Below are 23356 nucleotides of genomic sequence, written 5' to 3' on the forward strand. Positions count from 1 at the left end.
GGCTGAGGACTTAGTTACCTTGATCAGGGGTTCCCACCCCTGCTAAGAGGCCTAGTCAAGGCACTGATTATGAATCTTCAGATCAGGTTTTCATTTTTTCTGATTCCTCTTCTGATCAGGAATTTTCTATTCCACCCTATGAGGATTCTGATGCAGAGGAATCTATCCCATCTGCATCTCTTCCTGAGGATTACTCTTTTGGAGAGACTTTACATACTTTAAGGGAACATTTTCACTGGGAGAGTCAGGACTTCTCTGAATCAAAAAAGAGGCTTAGGGATTTCCTTTTTCTTCCTCAGCATAGGCTTTTGGCAGTACCTCCTGTATTAGACATTATTGATGATGTGTTTTGGAAATCAAGCATGGCTCCTGATTCCCTACCTCTGGCTCCTAGTAAGCCAGACAGATAATTACAGGGTTCATGACTCTCACAAATTTCTATTCAAAAATCCTGCTGCTGATCCTGAGACTATTTCACAGGGTCCTAAGGGTGTAAAGGCCTCTACAACAAAAAATCCTACCCCCCTCTGATAGAGATTCCAGGGCGCTGGATAGACGGGGAAAGAAGGTTTATACTTCTGCACCCTTGGCAATCAGGGCCTTAAACTGCCAGTTTCATATGCTTAAATATCAGCAGCATGTTATGGGCTTACTGAAACAGAAAATGATGTTTTCTGATTGTGTGGAAAATAGAGTTACAGGAATTATTGCATTCAGCAGAACAGGTTGGAAAGCATACTTTGCAATGTGGTTTTGATTCTTTGGAGGCCTCTTGCAGGGCCGCAGCTACTGGATGTGTGATTAGAAGGCATGCCTGGCTCAAGGAGCAAAATCTGCCTGATCATGTTAAAGCTAAATTGTTGAATGCCCCCTTGCAGCATGATACTTTGTTTGATAATAAGGCAGAAAAGGTTTTAAAGAAAATGGAAGACAAAGGTAAATCTATGCAAACTGTAAAAGATTTCTTGCAAGTGCAGCCACCCAGGTTCAGTAGACACTGGCCTACTAAAAATTGGTCCTTTCCTGTGTCCAACAAAGCCACTCAAGGCAACTCCAGGCGCTCAAAAGGCTCCATATACCAATCACAGGGTTCTTACAGGTCAAAGCAATGGGGTGCCTCCACCTCCACATCTGGAGGAAACAAAGATGCCTCCGCTTCAAGGGAGGTTTTTTGCATTACCAATTCTCTGCACTGTCCTTTGTCTTATCTACTGTGCCCAGGGTCTTTACAAAGTGCCTGGCACCAGTAACTGCATTCTGCAGACAAAGAATCATTCAGATGTATCCTTACCTGGACTGTCTCATTCAAGCTGAGGACAAGGACACTCTTCTTCAACATCTGGCGTATGTAAAAAGGCTTCTAGCATGCCTAGGGTACACAATAAACGAAAAGAAATCCCAACTGGTACCCTCTCAAATAATTACATTCCTGGGTGCAAGCTTGAATACAACTGCCAGATGACTTACCTTACGTCAGACAAACAAAGGCAATTGACAACATCAAACATATGACAACAAAAACCCAGTTATCTGCAAGACAAATTCTGCAGGCTTTGGGGTTCATGGCATCCTGCATTCTACTAATTTCATATGCGAGAATGGAGTCAACATTGTCACAGTCTGGAAACAATGATTCCTCTCATTCCCTGCCTACAACAGGTGTTTCTTTGGTGGGCAGAGACATGTCACCAAAACAAGGGACTGTCATTCACTCTATCCCCTGCCACCCAAAACCTAACTACAGATGCATCAGACTATGCTTGGGGGGCCCACCTGGCGGGGAGATGCATTCAGGGCAAATGGAGCCCAAAACAAATGCATCTGCATATCAACCAGAAAGAGATGCTAGCTGTTCAGAATGCTCTGACAGCCTTCAAGGACTTACTTCATCCAGGACAACTACTGATAAAGACGGATAACACCATGGTTAAGTGGTACATAAACAAGCAGGGAGGTACACATTACTACCCCCTTTGCAGACTAGCCATGGCATTCTGGAACACAGCTTTGACTTACCAAATACATCTTCAAGCTCAATTCCTGCCAGGAAAACAAAATACTCTGGCAGACGACCTAAGCAGAAATCTTATGGACCCACATGAATGGAAACTGGATCCACAAATCTTCATGTTAACACAGAAATGGGGGAGCCCAGACATAGATCTATTTGCCTCTCCCCAAAATTATCAGTTGGACAAATTCTGCACAAGAACTTATCACAGAAAAGCATGGAAAGTGGATGCCCTATCCTTCAGCTGGAAAAAAAAACTATCAGTCTATGCCTTTCCCCCTCTGCCTCTTCTCTCCAAGGTCTTACTAAAAGTCAGACAGGACAAACCAAAAATGATCCTAGTTGCTCTGGACTGGCCTGGCCAGCACCGGTACCTACTTCTAAGGAATATGTCTCAACTTCCTCCTTGGTTCTTGCCTCAAATACCTCATCCACTCTCTCAACAGAACAATCAGATTCTGCACACTCAGCTCCAAACTCTGAATCTTGCAGCATGGCTGATCATTTAATTACTCAAACAACACCTCTCAGTAAATCTGTGATGGATGTCATTTTGGAAGTTAGAAGGCCTAGTACTAGAAAATCTTATGCTGATAAATGGAAGAGATTCTGTGCTTGGACCCAAGCACAAGGAACTGACACAGCAAAGCCCAATATTCCTCAGATTTTACAATATTTCACTGAGATGCTTGACAAGGGCCTATCTTTTTCTTCAATAAAAATCCATGCCTCTGCCATCTCGGCTCATTACAACACAGAGCCTTCCCTCTTTTCTCATCCTCTGCTTAAATAGTATCTTAGAGGAGCCAAAAATTTAAGGCCTCCCAGAAGATCACCAACATCTGCAGGGACCTCAATTTTGAGCTGGAAAAACTCACCCTGCCTCCTTTTGAACCAGCAGCTACTGCGGAAATAAAATTTCTATCTTGGAAAACAGCTTTTCTCTTGGCAGTCACTTCAGCAAGAAGGGATTCAGAACTACAGGCTCTCATGGCTGTGGAGCCTTTTATTACATTTTACCCAGACAGGGTGTCCCTCAGGACCAATCCTCCTTTTATGCTAAGATGGTATCCAGTGTGGCTCTTAACCAGACAATTCACCTGCCATCATTTTACCCAAATCCGCGGAACAAGGGGGAGCGGATTCTGCATTCATTGGACGTATACAGACAACTAAAATTCTACTTAAACAGGACTAAATCTCTAAGAAAGTCTGAGCAACTACTGGTAGCATTTGCTGCAGGGTCAGAGGAGAAGGCTATATCAAAGCAGACTATTTCTAAGTGGATAAGCCACTGCATTCGTTTCTGCTACATGCACCATGGTAAACCTGTGCCCAAGGGAATCAGGTCACATTCCACCAGGGCTGCCTCTACCTCAGCAGCTTTTCTCAGAGGGGTTCCAGCCAAATACATTCTAGAGGCTGCTACTTGGAGCTCTGTTCATACCTTCACAAAGCATTATCATTTGCCTCTCTTCTCCAGATCCAGGGCAGGCTTTGCCACTGCAGTTCTGCAGGGCCTTATAGCCGCTCCTAATGTTGTTTAGTTCCATCCTCCCATCCATAGCTTTGGGATTCTACCCAAATGTAATGACTGCAACAGTGAAACATGAAGAACATAGTACAGTTGTGTACACTTACCATAAATGTAGATGTTCGAGTGTATTCACTGTTGCAGTCCGGGTTATCCACCCGCCATCCCCCTTTTCTGTAACTTCTCTTTCCTTCACTATATTCTACAGCCTTTGTGGTGTATTTGCTTTTAGATGAAGGTAAAGTTTATGCTGCTAAAAGTGCATTTACATATATATATTATAATATATATATATATATATATATATATATATATATATATATATCTATATTTTTTTTTTTTTGTTCCCCATTTGGGTGGCACCTGACATCTGGGGCATGAAAAACTGAATAAAATGGCGTCGGCTGCATGTTTTATGCCCCTGACGTCATGGAAGAGGGGACAGCAACTGACGCAGGACCAAAGACTTTGTTATTCAGGCCGACTGAGGGCAACCTGCCAGCAGATTACCCAAATGTAATGACTGCAACAGTGAATACACTCTAACATCTACATTTATGGTAAGTGTACACATCTGTACTTTGTGTATACTTACCATAAATGTAGATGTTCGAGTGTATTCACTGTTGCATTCCTGGTTTCCTTCCCTCCAGACCCCTGGTTTTCTCTATCCTTTGTACCTATCTTCTTTATGGCCATTTTTTATGGCAGTGTTATTTACTTTTTACTGGAGGTGTTCCATACCATATAATAGCTTCTTATTTTGGGGGTTCCTGACATTTGGGGCAAGAAAAACTGATGTAATGGCGTCGGCTGCATGTTTTATACCCCTGATGTCATGGAAGAGGCAACAGCATCCGATGCAGAAATCCCAAGACTCTGGTATTTGGGCCGACTCAGGGCTTCCTGCAGGCAGATAACCCAAGTGTGATGACTGCAACAGTGAATACACTCGAACATCTACATTTATAGTAAATGTACACAACTGTACTTTTTCTTGCCTCCATTAATACCTGCCAAACATTCTCAGGAAAAAAGGTGCCTAAACGATATTAGAAGTCTATCATCGTGGCAGTCCATTGTAGTTGTTTGGGGTAGGGATGCATCAAACACCTCTGGTTTTCTGTGAGTAAATGCATTATATAAGGATGCTTGTAATAACTGTCCATGGCCATTTCCAAAAGAAGGGAGAACCGCTGTTACTTGACCCAGAAGGAAGTCACCAAAATGATCTTTGGGGTGTCCTGAGTCTTCTGAATGACCCTGGATATTAGTGGAAAGGGTAGAAACGCATACATGAACATTCCTGTGTAAGGAAAAGAAAAGAAAAGAATCTGTCTAAGACATTCTTTCATGAAGTCCTGAAACAGGATTTTGACAATTGATTGTTTTGAGCAGAAGCAAAAATAACCTTTTTGAGGATTCCTCACGTTTGGATTGTATTTTGGAAGGTTTCAGGATTCATTTTCCATTTGTGCACATCTGTTCTGGCCCTGCCATACAGCTTTGCTCTGACATTATGTAGTGCAGAGTGAGATTGCCCTGAGATGCTATATCCCAGATTACTATAGCTGCTCTGCAGAGAGGGTAAGATCAATTTCTCCTTTGCTTGTTTTAATACAACATCACTGTAATGTCTGTAAATATTTCTAGTGGTCCTGCTTACCACATATGCTTGAGAGAGTTGAGAGCATTTATAAGAGATATCTCTTTTATGTTTATTTATTTATTGGTCTGGCTTTTTGTTCCAAAAACACTGTACTTTTTATTCTCATAGACGATACTCCCCAATCAAGGTCTGAAGTGTCTTTTGTAACTGGCTGTGCTGGACAAGAGGGGAAATGGGAGACCAAGATGCTGAGAAATTTAGTTTCTCTGCCACATAATCTTCCTTTTCACAAACTCCAAAACTGGACTCTCAAAAGTCAAGGGATGTTGATACTAGGATCATAAAGATTTCAGGAAAAAGAGGGAAATTTAATGGAGTAGGATGAGGCCAGAGGTTTGGACTACATGTTAAAGACTGCCATCCCTACCAGCGTTTGATATCAGAGCATGGAGAAGGAGAAAGGGATAGGGGAGTGCTGCATAAAAAAAGACCTGCTGTGGTACAGTTTATAGCCAAGTTTAAAACATAAGCTGCTTTTAAAAAAGGAATCATTGTGGTATATAAAAATATTGCATGATAGCTATAAGAATCAGTCAGAGGAAGCTAGAAAAGATGGGAAGAGAGACTGGAAAGGCAGTTTACAAGTGAAGAATTGAGGTTATCTGTGCCGAAAGTGGTACACTGAACTTCTTTAAGAGTCGTGGGGGGGTTGATTTTGGTGTCATTCAGTGAACATAGAATATTGTATGCTGCCTGCCACATTTATGTTCTAAAAGTAAGTAAGGCAGCAGTGAGTTTTGCAGTTAGTTCTCAGAAAATGATGATAAAGTAATTTATTGTTACAGTTATGGAGAAAGTCTGTATATTACCTGAATTTCCTATTTGTTGTTTATTTTTATTTATTTATTTATTTTGGTTAAGAAAGTAAACTTGTATTTCATTTATTTCATTTGCTTGGAGTTTAATGAAACCTGTAAAAACTTTTTTAAACTTTTGGTGACACTGCTGCTCATGATAATGGTTGAGCAGGAATTACGATTGATGTTCTTCTTGTTTCACTGTTGCAGTCATTACATTTGAGTAATCTGCTGGCAGGTTGTCCTCAGTTGGCCTGATTAACAAAGTCTTGGGTCCTGCGTCGGTTGCTGTCCCTTCTTCCATAACTTCAGGTTGTCAGGGGTATAAAACATGCATCCGACACCATTACATCAGTCTTTCTTGCCGCATGGTGCCCGAAGCAGAAGCAGTTCACAAGTGCCGGTTGGCCGACTCCTGAAATTTTCGTTTTCGAGTTTCAGATCCGTAGTCTTCAACTAAAAAGCTAAGTACCCTGTTGGGGAAACTTTTTCTTGCCCCTTACCAGTGTCAGTAAAATTAGTAATTGCATTACTTGTGGGAAGCAAATACCTCATAAGGATTTTCATTTGTACTGTATTCCTTGCGTAGGCCCTGACCACAACGTACCTTGCTGTCGGTTTTGTGCTTTATTTAATCAACGCACTATCAAACGTCGGTACATTTTTGCTTCTAAATATTTTGGCTCACGCTTTAATTATCCAGAAATTTCATCGGTTAGCAATCCGACCACCGGATACCTCAAAAACACAAAGAAAAAGACAGGGACAGGCCGTTGATGTCCAAAACTGCAGACGCCGCTTCTCCTAAGCCAGTCGCCAGTTCGCCGGTACTCAGTGAGAAGCTTTCGCAGCCCCTGATACCCACTACTTCTGATTCACAGGTCTCTACTGAGACCCATTCGAAGTCCGGTATGCAGCAAGATCCTTCAATTGTGGAACCCGCGGATGTCTCTACCTTGGATGGGTCTGGAGCTGCTGTGCAGGCACCGGCTTCTGAGGGTGTTTTCAGGCCTACAGATTTGTATATTAGACCGACGCCATCTTCAAAACTAAGGCCAAAATCTCGACCTATGCCTAAATAACAGACGCCTGGGCCACATGTATAGGCCCTTATGCCTAAAAAACAAATGATCAAAATGGCTGAAGATTTAATTACTCTGATCAGGGGTAGCCAACCCCCCCCCCCCCTTCTAAGAGGCTTAGACAAAACATTGATTATGAATCTTCTGAACAGGATTCTATTTCTTCTGACTTTTCTAATGAACAGGAATTGTCTATACCTACTTATGAGGACTCTGATGCAGAAGATTCCATTCCTTCTGCTTCTCCCCCTGAGGATTTTTCTTTTGGGGAAACTTTACATACCTTAAGGGAACATTTCCACTGGGAAAGTCAGGATTTCTCTGAATCTAAAAAGAGACTTAGGGATTTTCTTCTTCTTCCTCAGCATAGGCCTTTGGCTATACCTCCTGTTCTAGACATTGTTGATGATGTTTTTTCAGAATCTAGTATGGCTCCTGATTCTCTGCCTCCTTGTAAGCCAGACAGATACTACAGGGTTCCTGACTCCTACAAATTCCTTTTCAAAAATCCTGTTGCAGATCCTGAAACCATTTCTCAGGGTCCCAAGGGCATTAAGGCTTCTACTGCTAAAAATCCTACCCCTTCTGATAGAGATTCCAGGGCGCTGGATAGATGGGGTAAGAAGGTTTGCACTTCTGCAACCTTGGCAATCAGGGCTTTAAACTGTCAATTTCATATGCTAAAATATCAACAGCATATCATGGGACTGCTTAAACAGAAAATGATGTTAATTTCTGACTGAGTGGAAAACAAAGATTTACAGGATTTATTGCATTCAGCTGAGCAAGTTGGAAAACATACTTTGCAATGTGGATGTTCATCGTGCATACAGCTGCAGTCATAACAGATGGGTTCTCCTGCCGTCAGGCGGGTCCTCGGTCGGCCGAATTCCAAAGTCTAGGTCCGGCGTCAGTTGTCGTCGCTTCTTCCCTGACGTCAGTGCGACAGGGGTATAAAAGAACCAGCCAACGCCATTTTCTTCAGTCTTTTTTGCCGCGCGGTGCCCGAAGCAGAAGCAGTTCGCAAGTGCCGGTCGGCCAGCTCCTGAGATTACAAAAAATTTGGAACCGAAGTCTTCTTAAAAGATAAGTACCCGTTGAAACTTTTCTTGCCTCAGACCGATGTCAGACAAAGTTAATAATTGTATTTCTTGTGGGAAGCAAATACCGCATAAGGATTTCCATTCCCTCTGTATACCTTGTTTAGGCCCAGACCACGACGTCTCGGTCTGTCGCTTTTGTGCTACATTCAACAAACGCACTATTAAGCGTCGGGCGGAGTTCGCCCAGCATTATTTTGGGAAAGCATTTAACTGTACTATGTCGTTGGATACTCCGACTCCGGTTTTGTCAAAAAAACGCAAAGACAAGGACCGACATTCAAGGTCCACGGCCTCTACCAACACCACGCCAAAGCCGACTACACGTTGTCCGGTTCTCAGCGAGGCGCCTACGCAGCCCCTGATTACCGACGACAAATCTTTGGCGGTGTCTCCTGTACCCGAGGTCCCAGGCTCCTCGGCCCACACCCTGACTACAGATACCGAAGCCACGCTTGGCATTGAAACACAGAATGTGGACAGGTCCATCTCCACTCAAGGTGTCTTCAGACCTTCCTCTTCTTTCTCCATCAAGGCTTTCACCAAGTCTAAAGCTACCATGCACCCTAAGAGACCAGCTTCACAGGGCCCATCTCCAGGCCCCATGCCTAAGAAACAGATGCTTAAAATGGCTGAGGATGTAATTACTCTAATCAGAGGTTCTCAGCCACCTCCGGACAAAAGACCCAGAGTGGAGGAAGATTCCCCCTCCTCTGATCAGGGCTCCATTATTTCAGAGCACTCTGATTACCACGAACAGTCTTACTCTCCTTTTGAAGACTCTGATGCAGAGGAATCTATCCCTTCTGTATCCCCCCCTGAGGATTACTCATTTGGTGAAACTCTGCATACCTTAAGGGAACATTTCCACTGGGAAGGCCAGGATTATTCAGATTCCAAGAAAAGGCTCAGGGAATTTCTTTTGTTACCCCAGCACAGGCCTCTGGCTATACCTCCTGTCCTGGACATCCTAGATGATGTTTACTCGGAGGCCTGCCTTAACCCAGACTCTCTCCCTCCAGCTCCAGTTAAGCCTGACAGGTACTACAGGGTTCCTGACTCACACCAATTTCTATACAAAAGCCATGCTGCTGACCTAGAAACCATCTCACAGGGGCCCAAGGGAGTTAAGGCCTCCATTGCCAAAACCCATTGCCTTCCGAGAGAGATTCCAGATCCTTAGAAAGGTGGGGAAAAGGTATATACCTCGGCTACCTTATCCATGAGGGCCTTAAACTGTCAGTTTCATATGCTAAAATACCAACAGTTTCTGTTATCTCAATTGAAAAGTAAAATGTCGCAACCTGAACAACCAGACATGAAGGAGTTGCAGGATTTGATGCATAGTGCAGAACAAGTGGGTAAACATACCTTACAATGTGGTTTTGATGCTCTAGAGGCCTCATGTAGAGCTGCTGTTACAGGCTCAGTCATACGTAGGCATGCCTGGCTCAAGGAACAAGCCTTGCCTGATCATGTCAAAGCTAAATTACTAGACGTCCCTCTTCAAAAGGATGTACTATTTGGGGCAAATGCTGAGGAAGTATTACGGAAAATGGAGGAAAAGGCTAAATCAATGCAAACTGTGAAAGAATTTCTGCAGGTTCAACCCCCTCGTTTTAGTAGAAATTGGCCTTCCAAAAACTGGTCATTTCCTGCCACAGACAGACCCCAAAGAGGCAGATACAGGCAACCGAGGGGCAGAGGACAAACACAAGGCTCGTACAGAGGCAGACAATGGCAAGCTCCTACACAAGGAGGTGGTGAGGACAACTCGCAATCTTTCAGAAAGCAAAACCAATGACTTTCCCCTTTGCTTGCCAACCAGGTCTCAAATGGCAGCACCCTTAGGAGGAAAGCTGGCACTATTCTCAAAAAATTGGCATATTGTCACAAAGGACAAATGGATCCTGAACATTATAAACAGAGGCTACAAATTCCATTTTCATACCCTTCCAAAAATGAAAGGCATGCCAAACCTGCCACACAATCAAAGGGCAGAGGCACAAAAGCAAATTTCAGATCTTATAAACATGAAAGCTATTCAAGAGGTACCTACACACGAACAAGGTCAAGGTTTTTATTCCAGGTTATTTCTGGTGCCAAGGAAGGGCAAAGATTGGAGACCTATTTTGGATCTTTCCAGCCTAAACACATTCCTACTCGTACCAAAATTCAAGATGCTCACTCTACAGCAACTTCTTCCCATGCTGGGCAAGGAGTCTTGGCTGGTAACGTTGGACCTCAAGGAGGCATACCTACATGTCCCAATCAGACAAAATTGCAGAAGATACCTCAGATTTCTTGCAGGTTCAATACATTATCAATTCTCTGCATTGCCCTTTGGTTTACCTACTGCGCCCAGAGTATTCACAAAATGCTTGGCATCAGTAATTGCCTACTGCAGACTTCAAGGGATACAAATATACCCTTATTTGGACGACTGCCTGATCCAAGCGGACAGCAAGCACATTCTTCTGAAACATCTGGCTTATGTAATAATGTTATTAAACTCTCTAGGATACACAGTCAACAAAGAGAAATCAAGACTAATACCCTCTCGGAAGATAATTTTCCTGGGTGCCAATTTGGACACAAACACCCAGATGGCCTACCTCACGCCAGAGAAGCAGAGGCAACTAATTCAATATTTCAGAACACTGGCAAATTGCACCAGGCTGACTGCAAGGAAAATCCTGCAGGCTCTGGGATTCATGGCATCTTGCATCTTACTTATCCCATGTGCAAAGCTGCATATGAGAAAACTACAATGGTACCTAAAAAACATATGGTCTCAACACAGCCACAGTTTGGAAACAATGATACCACTAATTCCATGTCTGCAAAAGGAATTTCTGTGGTGGGTTCAAGCATGCCAAACGAACACAGGTCTTCCATTCAGCAAGCCTCAAGCAAATCAAGTCATCACAACAGACGCCTCGGACTACGCCTGGGGGGTGCACATGACAGACCGGTGCATTCAGGGCAAATGGACCCAAAAAGAAAAGCACCTTCACATCAATCAAAAAGAAATGCTAGCAGTGATAAATGCTATTACAGCCTTCAAGGACCTTCTACAACCAGGTCAGCTATTGATAAGAACAGACAACACCACAGTTATGTGGTACATAAACAAGCAGGGAGGAACACATTCTTATCCCCTATGCAGACTGGCCATGTCACTTTGGAACATGGCCATGGACTTACAAATGGAGCTACAAGCACAGTACTTGCCAGGCAAGGAAAACACGCTGGCAGACAACCTAAGCAGGAATATGACAGATCCACACGAATGGAAGTTGCATCCAAAAGTTTTTACATAAATAATCCAAGAATGGGGAAGGCCAGACATAGATCTCTTTGCCTCCCACAAAAATCATCAATTGGCAAAATTCTGCTCAAGGATCTTCCATCCAAAGGCCTGGAGAGTGGACGCTCTCTTTCAGTTAGACATCAATGACAGTTTATGCCTTCCCACCTCTTCCTCTGCTGCCCAAAGTCCTATTGAAGACCAGAGCAGACAGACCAAAGATGATCCTCATTGCTCCGGACTGGCCAAGGCAACACTGGTACCCACTACTAAGGAGCCTGACGCATTCCCCACCATGGACCCTGCCTCTAATGCCTCTTCTTCTGACTCAGCACAGCTTCAAAACTCTTCACAGTCAGCTGAAGACACTCAATCTAGCCGCATGGAAGATTCCTTAGCATCAAAGCAGGCCCTGCTCTCCAAGGAGGTGCAGGATGTCATTTTGGAGGCCAGAAGGCCATCAACTAGAAAAGCTTACTCTGCAAAATGGAAACGTTTTTGTGTTTGGAATGAGAAAAAGGGCCAGTGCCCTGGAAAACTGAATTTAGCTCAAATACTACAATATTTGGCTGAACTGCTAAGCAGTGGACTTTCGTTCTCCTCCATCAAAATCCATTCCTCAGCCATTTCTGCAGAATACAGCACTGATCCACCTTTATTCTCTCACCCTCTATTAAGACAGTTCCTCAGAGGGGCTAAGAATTTAAGACCTCCAAGAAAACAACCAATACCTGCTTGGGATCCTAATTTAATTCTGGAAAAACTGACTTTGCCCCCTTTTGAACCAGCTGCCTCATCAGATTTACAATATTTGTCCTGGAAAACAGCTTTCCTTCTGGCTATCACTTCAGCTCGTAGAGTTTCAGAACTACAGGCTCTTATGGCTGTCCAGCCTTTCATCATCTTCCATCAGGACAGAGTTTCATTACGTACCAACCCGTCCTTTATGCCTAAAGTGGTATCTAGGGTAGCTTTAAATCAGGCCATACATTTACCTACTTTTTATCCTAATCCTCAAAACAAAGGGGAGAGATTACTGCATTCCTTGGACATCCACAGACAACTGCGTTATTATTTGGACAGAACAAAGCCTTTCAGAAAATCAGAACAGCTTTTTGTGGCCTATGCGGTAGGAGCTCAAGGAAAGTCAATATCCAAACAGACCATCTCAAAATGGATAGCCCACTGCATATGCTTTTGCTATTCCTTTCATGGCAAAGCTGTACCTATAGGCATTAGAACTCATTCCACCAGGGCCACAGCCACCTCTGCAGCCTTCCTCAGAGGAGTTCCTACCAAGGATATTTTAGAAGCAGCCACTTGGAGTTCTGTGCATATCTTCTCTAAGCACTACAACCTACCATTATACTCCAAGTCTAGAGCAGGCTTTGCCACTGCAGTCTTGCAGGGCATTTTGGCTCCTCCTAGCTCCACCTACTGCCTACCACCTCTTTCTTAGCTTTGGGATTCTACCCATCTGTTATGACTGCAGCTGTATGCACGATGAACATAGTACAGTTTTGTACCTACCATAAATGTAGATGTTCGAGTGCTAATACAGCTGCAGTCCAGGTTTCCCTCCCACCGTCCCCTCTAGGGGTATTCTTTTATGGTGTATTTGCTTGCAACTACTGTTTTTTGATTATATTGCATTGCATTATTACATTATTTTATGTATTGCCTTCCTTCTGGGGGCACCTGACATCTGGGGCAAGAAAGACTGAAGAAAATGGCGTCGGCTGGTTCTTTTATACCCCTGTCGCACTGACGTCAGGGAAGAAGCAACAACAACCGACGCCAGACCTAGACTTTGGAATTCGGCCGACCGAGGACCCACCTGATGGCAGGAGAACCCATCTGTTATGACTGCAGCTGTATTAGCACTCGAACATCTACATTTATGGTAGGTACAAAACTGTAAAAAAGAAAAAGTAAGCCAGCAGCAAGTAGACTAAGTTGAAGCAAAAAGTAGTTTAATAAAAACTACACAAATAACATTATAGCATCCTTACACAAACCGGTTTCGGCCTGGATTTTAAACCTAGCCTTCTTCAGTGTACAACAAGGAGGCTTGCACCCAATTTTGTTACCCATTTCTTTTCACCAATAATTTTATCAATAATAGTAAAATGAAATTGTGCAGTGCCATTTTACTATTATTGATAAAATTATTGGTGATAGAACCAATAAGAGCGGTTGGCATAAAAAACTTGATTTAAAAGAAAAGAAATGGATAACAAAATTGGGTGCACTATTCAATCCAGGGTTAAATGAATGTCTATAAATAAACAGATATATCCTTGTTGCATATTTGATGCTGTATATTTGGTGTTTTAATACCTAGATATACTTAATAGAATACATATATAAGTATAAATATACATATATATATGGTGATTTTTATTTTCTGGTCCTTAATATATTTGAATGCATTAATTTTCATTAATTTTTTCTGATTATTTATCAGCATATGTCTAATAATCTTTGAACCAATCAGGATGGCTCTACTTGTTTAAATACAGCAACTTTTACAAGCCTCCTTGTTGTACACTGAAGAAGGCTAGGTTTAAAATCCAGGCCGAAACCGGTTTGTGTAAGGATGCTATAATGTTATTTGTGTAGTTTTTATTAAACTACTTTTTGCTTCAACTTAGTCTACTTGCTGCTGGCTTACTTTTTCTTTTTGGCTGATTCACGGAGAGCCGGGCAGCTCCCTACGCGCAGGGGGACACTTTTGCTAGGTACAAAACTGTACCTTTTGATTCTTTGGAGGCCTCTTGCAGGGCTGCTGTAACTGGGTCTGTGCTAAGAAGGCATGCTTGGCTCAAAGAGCAAAATCTGCCTGATCATGTTAAAGCGAAATTGTTGGATGCTCCTTTACAACAGAACCATCTCTTTGGTAATAAGGCTGAAGAAGTTTTAAAAAAGATGGAAGATAAAGCTAAATCTATGCAAACTGTGAAAGATTTCTTATAAGTGCAACCTCCAAGATTTAGTAGGCACTGGCCTACTAAGAACTGGTCCTTTCCAGTTCCTTCAAGAGCCACTCAAGTCAAACCCAAGCATTCCAAAGGCTCCAGGTTTCAGTCGCAAGGGACTTTCAGAACAAAACAATGGGGTGCCTCCTCTTCCAAATCTGGAAACAACAAGACACCTCCCTATGGTAAGCAGTTTCAATGACTTACCTTTACACTTACCAAGCACTTACCTTTTAGCCGCCCCTTTGGAGGGATAACTGGCTTTTCATGCAAGAAACTGGCAACTTATAACCCAGGACAAATGGGTTTTAAATATAGTATCCCAGGGATACATATTTCATTTCCACACGTTGCCAATTCCAAAAGGATGGCCAGCCCTGCCCCCAAATCAGTGAGCAGAGGCCCAGAAACAAGTACTTCCCCTCATGATCATATTCAACCAGTACCAGAAGAGGAAAAGGGACAAGGTTTCTATTCAAGACTTTTCCTGGTACCCAGAAAAGACAAATCATGGCGTCCAATTCTGGACTTATCTACTCTAAACACCTTTCTGAACATTCCAAAATTCAAGATGCTGACTCTTCACCAGTTACTTCCTATGCAAGGCAAAGATGCCTGTTTGGCAACTCTAGATTTAAAAGAGGCTTACCTGCATATCCCAATCAGGGAATCTTGCAGAAGATACCGCCACTTCAAAGCAGGCTACTTGCATTACCAGTTCTCTGTACTGCCCTTTGGCTTATCTACTGCTCCCAGGGTCTTTACAAAGTGCCTGGCTCCAGTAATTGCATTTTGCAGGCAAAGAAATATTCAAATATATCCATACCTGGACGATTGTCTAATTCAGGCAGAAAACAAGGACACTCTTTTAAACCATCTGGCGTTTGTAAAAAATGGTTCTAACTTGTGTAGGGTACACTATAAACGAAAATAAATCACAACTGGTACCCTCTCAAAAAATTACATTCCTGGGTGCAAGCTTGAATACAACTGCCCAGATGGCTTTCCTTATGCCAGAGAAGCAAATTCATTTGGTGACTTACTTCAAACAGGTGGCCACAAAAACCCTGCTTTCGGCAAGGCAAATACTACAAGCCTTGGGGTTTATGGCCTCCTACATTCTCCTAATTCCATATGCAAGACTGCATATGAGGAAACTTCAGTGGTACTTAAAAAGTTTATGGAGTCAACATTGTCACAGCCTGGAAACAATGATTCCAATCATACCTTGCCTGCAACTAGAGTTCCTACGGTGGGCAGAGGCCTGCCACCACAACAAGGGACTGTCATTCACACCACCCACTGCTGCCCAAACCCTAACTACAGACATATCAGACTATGCTTTGGGGGCACATCTGGCAGGGAACTGCATTCAGGGCTAATGGAGCCCAAATCAAATGCACCTTCATATCAATCAAAAAGAAATGCTAGCTGTACAGAATGCACTGACAGCCTTCAAGGACTACCTTCATCCAGGCCAATTAATGATAAAGACAGACAACACCACAGTTTTGTGGTACATAAACAAGCAGGGGGGTACACACTCCTACCCCCTTTGCAGACTAGCCATGGCATTGTGGAACACGGCCTTGATCTGTCAAATACAACTACAAACTCAATTCCTGCCAGGAAAGCTGAATACTCTGGCAAACGAACTAAGCAGAAATCTCATGGACCCACACGAATGGAAACTGGAACCATGGATTTTCAACATGTTGACTCGCAAATGGGGGAGTCCAGACATAGATCTTTTTGCCTCACCCCAGAACTATCAGTTGGACAAATTTTGCACAAAAACTCATCACAAAAAAGCCTGGAAAGTGGATGCTCTTATCATTCAGCTGGAAAAACCTATCAGTCTATGCCTTTCCCCCTCTGCCTCTGCTCTCCAACGTTCTACTAAAAGTCAAACAGGACAAACCAAAAATGATTTTGATTGCTCCAGACTGGCCTCACCAACACTGGTACCCAATCCTGCGCAATGTGTCACACCTTCCACTGTGGCACCTGCCTCAGACACCTTACTTACTGTCTCAACAGTACAACCAAATTCTGCACACACAGCTTCAAACTTTCAATCTTGCAGTATGGCTAATCACCTAAATTCACCCTTTGCATCCCTCAGCAAACCTGTGATGGATGTCATTTTGGAGAAGAGAAGGCCTAGTACTAGAAAATCTTATGCTGACAAATGGAAAAGATTCTGTGCCTGGAATCAATCTCAAGGGATAAGCACAGCAGTGCCCAACATTCCTCAGATTTTACAATACTTAACTGAGATGCTTCACAAGGGCCTGTCCTTTTCTTCCATAAAAATCCATGCCTCAGCCATTTCAGCTCATTACAACACAGAACCTCCTCTCTTCTCTCATCCTCTGCTAAGTCAGTATCTCAGAGGGGCCAAAAACTTAAGACCACCCAGGAGAGCTCCAACCCCTGCCTGGGACCTCAATTTTGTATTGGAAAAGCTCACTCTCCCTCCTTTCGAGCCAGCTGCTACTGCAGACTTAAAATTTATCTCCTGGAAAACAGCTTTCCTTTTAGCAGTCACTTCAGCTAGAAGGATTTCCGAATTACAGGCTCTTATGGCAGTGGAGCCTTTCATCATTTTTGATGCGAACAGGGTATCTCTCAGGACCAATCCATCCTTCATGCCTAAGGTGGTATCCAGTGTGACTCTTAATCAGACCATTCATTTGCCAACTTTCTTTCCCAATCCACAGAACAAGGGAGAGCGGATTCTGCATTCATTGGATGTACACAGACAACTTAGATTTTACTTAAACAGGACAAAATCTCAAAGAAAATCTGAACAGCTGCTGGTGGCATTTGCTGCAGGGGCAGAGGGAAAGGCTATTTCAAAGCAAACCATTTCCAAATGGATAAGACATTGTATTAGATGTCCTTCATGGATGCATCTGCAGTCATAACAAGTGGGTTGTCCTGTCGTCAGGCAGCCCTGCAGTCGGCCGGATTCCAAAGTCCGGGTCCGGCTTCGGCTGATGTCGCACTCCACCCGACGTCATCTCTGCTGGTCTTCGGGTATAAAAGCATCAGCCGACGCCATTTTCCCCAGTCTTTCTTGCGCGTGGCCAAGCAGAAGCTGTTCGCAAGTGCCGGTCGGTCGGATCCAGAGATTACTTCTACCGAATACTACTTCGAAGACTTCTAAAGCTAAGTACCCCGTTGGGGACTCTTTCTTGCCTCAGCCGATGTCAGAAAAAGTTAACAATTGTTTAACCTGTGGGAAACAAATACCTCATAAAGATTTCCACTCTTACTGTCTGCCTTGTTTAGGCCCAGCCCACGACGTAGCAGCCTGTTCGGCCTGTGCCTCTTTCAACCGACGAACGCTTAGGCGTCGGTCGGAGTTTGCAGAACAGTTTTTCGGTACTGATTTTGCGTACATTATGCCGTCGGATCCTCCGACTACCCCAAAAACGCAAAGATAAAGACCGACACTCGCGGTCCAGCGGTTTAGGCTGAAACCACGGCAAAGCAAACATGAGTGTCTCGGTTTCGGCGAAACCGAAAACTGCTCAAAGTACAGCTGAACCTATTCTTACAACTGAGGCCCTGCTACAATTCTTGAATCGACCTCAGAAATTTTACCCACTACGGTGGTTGACTTATCAGACACCATCCCCTTGGATGTCTCTACCCCAGCACGTGGTGCTGCTAGGCCTCCAGCAGCCATGTCCATTAAGGCCTTCGCCAGGGCTAAAGCAGCCAAGACTACTAAATCAGTGCCTGTTAAACCCCCCTCTTCCAGGCCCTCTTCTAGTTCTCAAATGCTTTCTTTGGCAGAAGATTTAATTTCTTTAATTAGAGGATCTCAATCTCACCCAGACAGGGCCTCTCAGCCCCCAGAGAAGAGACCTAGGGCAGAGCCCCCTGAGCCAGTGTCTTCTGATGATTCTGCTCATGAATCAGACATAACTGACCAGCCTGAGGCTCCCTTTTCCAATTTTGAAGATTCTGATGCTGAAGAATCCATTCCAGCTGCTTCCCCACCAGAAGAATTCTCCTTTGGAGAAACCTTGCATGCCATGCGAGAACAGTTCCAATGGCAGCAACAGGATTTTTCAGACTCCAGAAAAAGACTTAGGACTTTTCTGCACCTCCCACAGCACAGGCCCTTAGCTATACCTCCTGTTCTCTCTGTGGTGGATGATGCTTTCAATGATGTTTGCTCCGCTCCAGATTCTTTACCCCCAGCCCCTGCCAAACCAGACAGATTTTACAGGGTGCCAGATACTCATCACCACCTTTACAAGGCCCCTCTTGCAGACCCAGCAACTATATCCCAGGGTCCCAAGGCAGTAGCCGCAACCACAGCTAAAAACCCTATTCCTTCTGAAAGGGAAGCAAGGTCACTAGACAGATGGGGTAAAAGGTCTACACTTCAGCTACTCTCTCAGCTAGAGCTTTAAACTGTCAGTTTCACATGATACAATACCAAGAGTTTATGCTTGATCAGTTAACTAAAAAGCTAACTACTGATGAATCTCTTGATAAGAAATATGTATTAGAGATGGTAAATAACATACAACAGGTTAGCAACCATTCCTTAAAATGTGGCTATGATGCACTGGAGGCTTCATTTAGATCAGCCATGACAGGCACAGTGATAAGAAGACATGCATGGCTAAAGGAACAAGCTTTACCGGATCATGTTAAAGCAAAGTTGCTAGATGCTCCTATGGACAAGACAAGTTTGTTTGGTACACCTGCCCAGCAGGTTATGAAGAAAATGGAAGAAAAGGCAAAATCTGTTCAAACTGTTAAAGATTTCCTGCAGGTCCAACCCCAAGGTTTAGCAGGAACTGGCCTGCCAAAATTGGTCCTTTCCTGACTCCGCAAAATTTCAAAGGGGCATGAATAGACGTTCCAGAGGCAGAAACCAATCCAGAGGAGGTGCCTACAGAGGACGACAGTGGCAAGGTAACAACAGAGGCACAGACACAGCCACTGCCACTACATCAGCACAACCACAGTGACTTAATCCTTAATCCGCCTACCAGGGAACAAATAGCAGCTCCTCTAGGCGGAAAGTTAACCTTATTTTCAAAGAACTGGCACTACATAACAAAAGACAAGTGGATTTTACAAACCATAGATCAAGGTTACGGTTTCACTTCCACACTTTACCAGTCAAAAGAGGAATGCCAAATCTACCTCCAAATCAAAAACAGAGGCTCTACGCCAGATAATGGAGTTAGCAAACATGAGAGCTGTGGAAAGAGTGCCAACAGCAGAACAAGGAAAGGGTTCTACTCCAGACTATTCCTAGTTCCAAGAAAGGAAAAAGTTGGAGACCAATTCTCGACCTGTCCACCTTAAATACATACATCATTGTCCCAAAATTCAAAATGCTGACCCTACAGCAACTTCTTCCCATGCTGGGCAAGGAGTCTTGGCTGGTAACTCTAGATCTCAAGGAGGCATACCTGCACGTCCCAATTCGACCAATCTGCAGAAGATACCTCAGATTTCTTGCAGGATCAGAGCACTATCAATTCTCAGCATTGCCCTTTGGCTTATCTACTGCCCAGAGTATTCACAAAATGCCTGGCATCAGTAATCGCCCATTGCAGACTACAGGAATTCAAATTTACCCATACCTGGACGACTGCCTGCTACAAGGGACAACAAAAGCAAGCTGACAACAGATTTACAAAGGGTCATTTACTTGCTACAAGGACTGGGATACACAGTCAATTTACAAAAGTCAAGGCTGATACCATCCCAAACAAGGACATTCTTGGGCGGAATTGGACACAGTACAACAAATGGCATTCCTGACTACAGAAAAACAAAAGAACTTCCTCTTTACTTCTTGGCACTAACAAAACTGAACAAGTTAACAGCAAGAAAATTTCTACAGGCCTTGGGCTTCATGGCATCATGCATAATCTTGGTCCCATTTGCCAGACTACATATGAGGAAACTACAGTGGTACCTAAAGAATTTATGGTCCCAACACAGACACAGTCTAGAAACAGAAATCCCACTAATTCCATGCTTAAAACAGGAGTTCCTATGGTGGGCTCAGGCATGCCAGTCAAACCCAGGCCTGCCCTTCCGCAGATGTCAACCAAGCCAGACCATCACAACAGGCGCTTCAGACCTAGGATAGGGGGCCCACATGCTGGACAAATGCGTGCAAGGATTGTGGACACAGGATCAAATTCACCTGCACATCAATCTAAAAGAAATGCTGGCAGTAAAACTGGCAATCCAAAAGTTCAAACCTTTCCTCAAAGAGGGCCAGTTGATGATAAGGACAGACAACACCACAGTCATGTGGTACATCAACAAACAGGGAGGCACTCATTCATACCCCTATGCAGAATGACCTTGGAGCTGTGGACCCTGGCACTCAGCTACAACATTCAGTTACAGGCAATATTTGTACCGGGAAAGACAATACTCTAGCAGACATACTAAGCAGAACCACTTCGATGCCCACGAATGGAAGCTGCACCGGACATCTTCAAGACCATCTCAAAGAAATGGGGAATGCCACAGATAGACCTATTCGCATCACCTCTCAATCACCAGCTCGAAAATTCTGCACGAGGACATTCCACCCACTAGCATGGAAAGTGGACTCACTCTCCTTCAACTGGAAAGGCCTAACAGCATATGCATTCCCTCCTCTTCCTCTGATACACAAGGTACTACTAAAAATCAAGGAAGAACGTCCAAGGATAATCCTGATAGCCCCAAACTGGCCAAGACAACACTGGTACCCACTACTGAAGAGCATGTCTCGAACAACATGTGGCCAATACCCTGATGCCTTTGATGTTAACTCAGAACAACTACAGCATCATACATCCAAACCTAAAAACGCTGCAACTGACTGCATGGAACATCACATAGCAGCAGCTAATCCAGAACTTTCCCAAAGAGTTAAAGACATTATTCTTGAAGCACGCAGACCTTCAACAAGAAAGAACTATGCTGGAAAATGGAAAAGGTTTGTCATTTGGAGTACCGAAGAGGAAAAGATGTGTCAAACATAGATATGCCTAACATTCTGGAGTATCTGGCGAACTTCTTCATTCAGGCCTGTCCTACTCCTCCATCAAGATACATGCATCAGCTATTTCAGCAGAATACAGCTTTGATCCTCCTGTTTTTCGCACCCTTTGCTCAGGCAGTTCCTCAGAGGAATCAAGAATGTAAAACCTCCCAGGAAACCACCATTACCAGCTTGGGACTTAAACTTTGTGCTAGAAAAGTTGACACTAGCACCCTTTGAACCAGCAGCAACAGCAGACCTACAACACCTGTCATGGAAAACTGCTTTCCTACTGGCAATTACTTCAGCAAGGAGGGTTTCAGAACTACAGGCCTTAATGGCAGTGCAACCCTTCCTAATCTTCCACCAAGATAGAGTGTCCTTGAGGACTAATCCTACATTTATGCCTAAGGTGGTATCCAGAGTATCTTTAAACCAGGCAATCCACCTACCTTCCTTCTTTCCCAACCCACAAAACAGAGGGAAAGAATACTGCATACCTTGGATGTACATAGACAGGTACGCTACTACTTGGACAGAACAAACAATAGCAGAAAGCCTGACCAACCTTTGTAGCCTATGCAACAGGAAGGGAAGGAAAAGCTATTTCCAAACAGACAATCTCCAAATGGATAGGAAATTGCATACGATACTGTTACTCCTTCCATGGAAAACCAATTCCACAGAACATAAGACCTCATTCTACAAGGGCAACAGCCACTACCACAGCCTTCTTACGAGGAGTGGCAACCAAAGACATTATTGAGGCGGCTACTTGGACCTCCGTGCATACATTTGCCAAGCATTATAATTTGCCTCTTTATTCCAGATCCCGAGCAGGGTTTGCCACTGCTGTACTGCAAGGGATCTTAAACACACCATAATCTACCTTTATCCTCCTCCCTAGTTGGCTATGGTATTCTACCCACTTGTTATGACTGCAGATGCATCCATGAAGGACATAGTACAGTTTTGTACCTACCATAAATGTAGATGTCCGAACTGGATAGCATCTGCAGTCAGGATTACCCTCCCTCCTTCCCTCTGTGGTACTCCTAGGGTGTTTACCCTCCTAATAGCTAGCTGTTGGGGAGTCTTTATGGTGTATTTGTTTGTATATATGTACATATATGCTTATTGTTGTGTTTACCTCTATCTATTTGGAAACATTGGCATCTATCCAAATTTTACCCTGCAAGAGGGCTACTGGCATCTGGGGCAAGAAACACTGAGGAAAATGGCGTCGGCTGATGCTTTTATACCCGAAGACCAGCAGAGATGACGTCGGGTGGAGTGCGACATCAGCCGAAGCCGGACCCGGACTTTGGAATCCGGCCGACTGCAGGGCTGCCTGACGACAGGACAACCCACTTGTTATGACTGCAGATGCTATCCAGTTCGGACATCTACATTTATGGTAGGTACAAAACTGTACTTTTCTGCTATATGCACCATGGAAAAACTATCCCCTAGGGGATCCGATCCCATTCCACCAGGGCTGCATCTACTTCTACAGCCTTTCTCAGAGGTGTTCCTACCAGGGACATTCTAGAAGCTGCTACCTGGAGCTCAGTTCATACGTTCACCAAACATTACCATTTACCACTTTTCTCTAAATCCAGATCTGTCTTTGCCACTGCTGTCCTGCAGGGCCTTATAGCTGGTCCTAATGCTGTATAATTCCCTCCACCCAACCATAGCTTTGGGAATCTACCCAAATGTAATGACTGCAACAGTGAAACACGAAGAACATAGTACAGTTGTGTACACTTACCATAAATGTAGATGTTCGAGTGTATTCACTGTTGCAGTCCTGGTTACCCTCCCTCCAGCCCCCTATTTTTC

General features: G+C 43.8%; 1 protein-coding gene across 1 annotated transcript in view; it reads left to right on the forward strand.

Moving 5' to 3' along the window:
• The window catches only part of DLG5 (discs large MAGUK scaffold protein 5), a 3463687-nt gene that overhangs the window by 2131714 nt on the left and 1308617 nt on the right, over window positions 1-23356 (forward strand). The gene's annotated exons all lie outside the window — the stretch shown is intronic.

Source organism: Protopterus annectens, chromosome 14.part0 (assembly GCF_019279795.1).
Source record: "Protopterus annectens isolate FY-2018-M chromosome 14.part0, PAN1.0, whole genome shotgun sequence".
NCBI classification, from domain to species: domain Eukaryota; kingdom Metazoa; phylum Chordata; order Ceratodontiformes; family Protopteridae; genus Protopterus; species Protopterus annectens.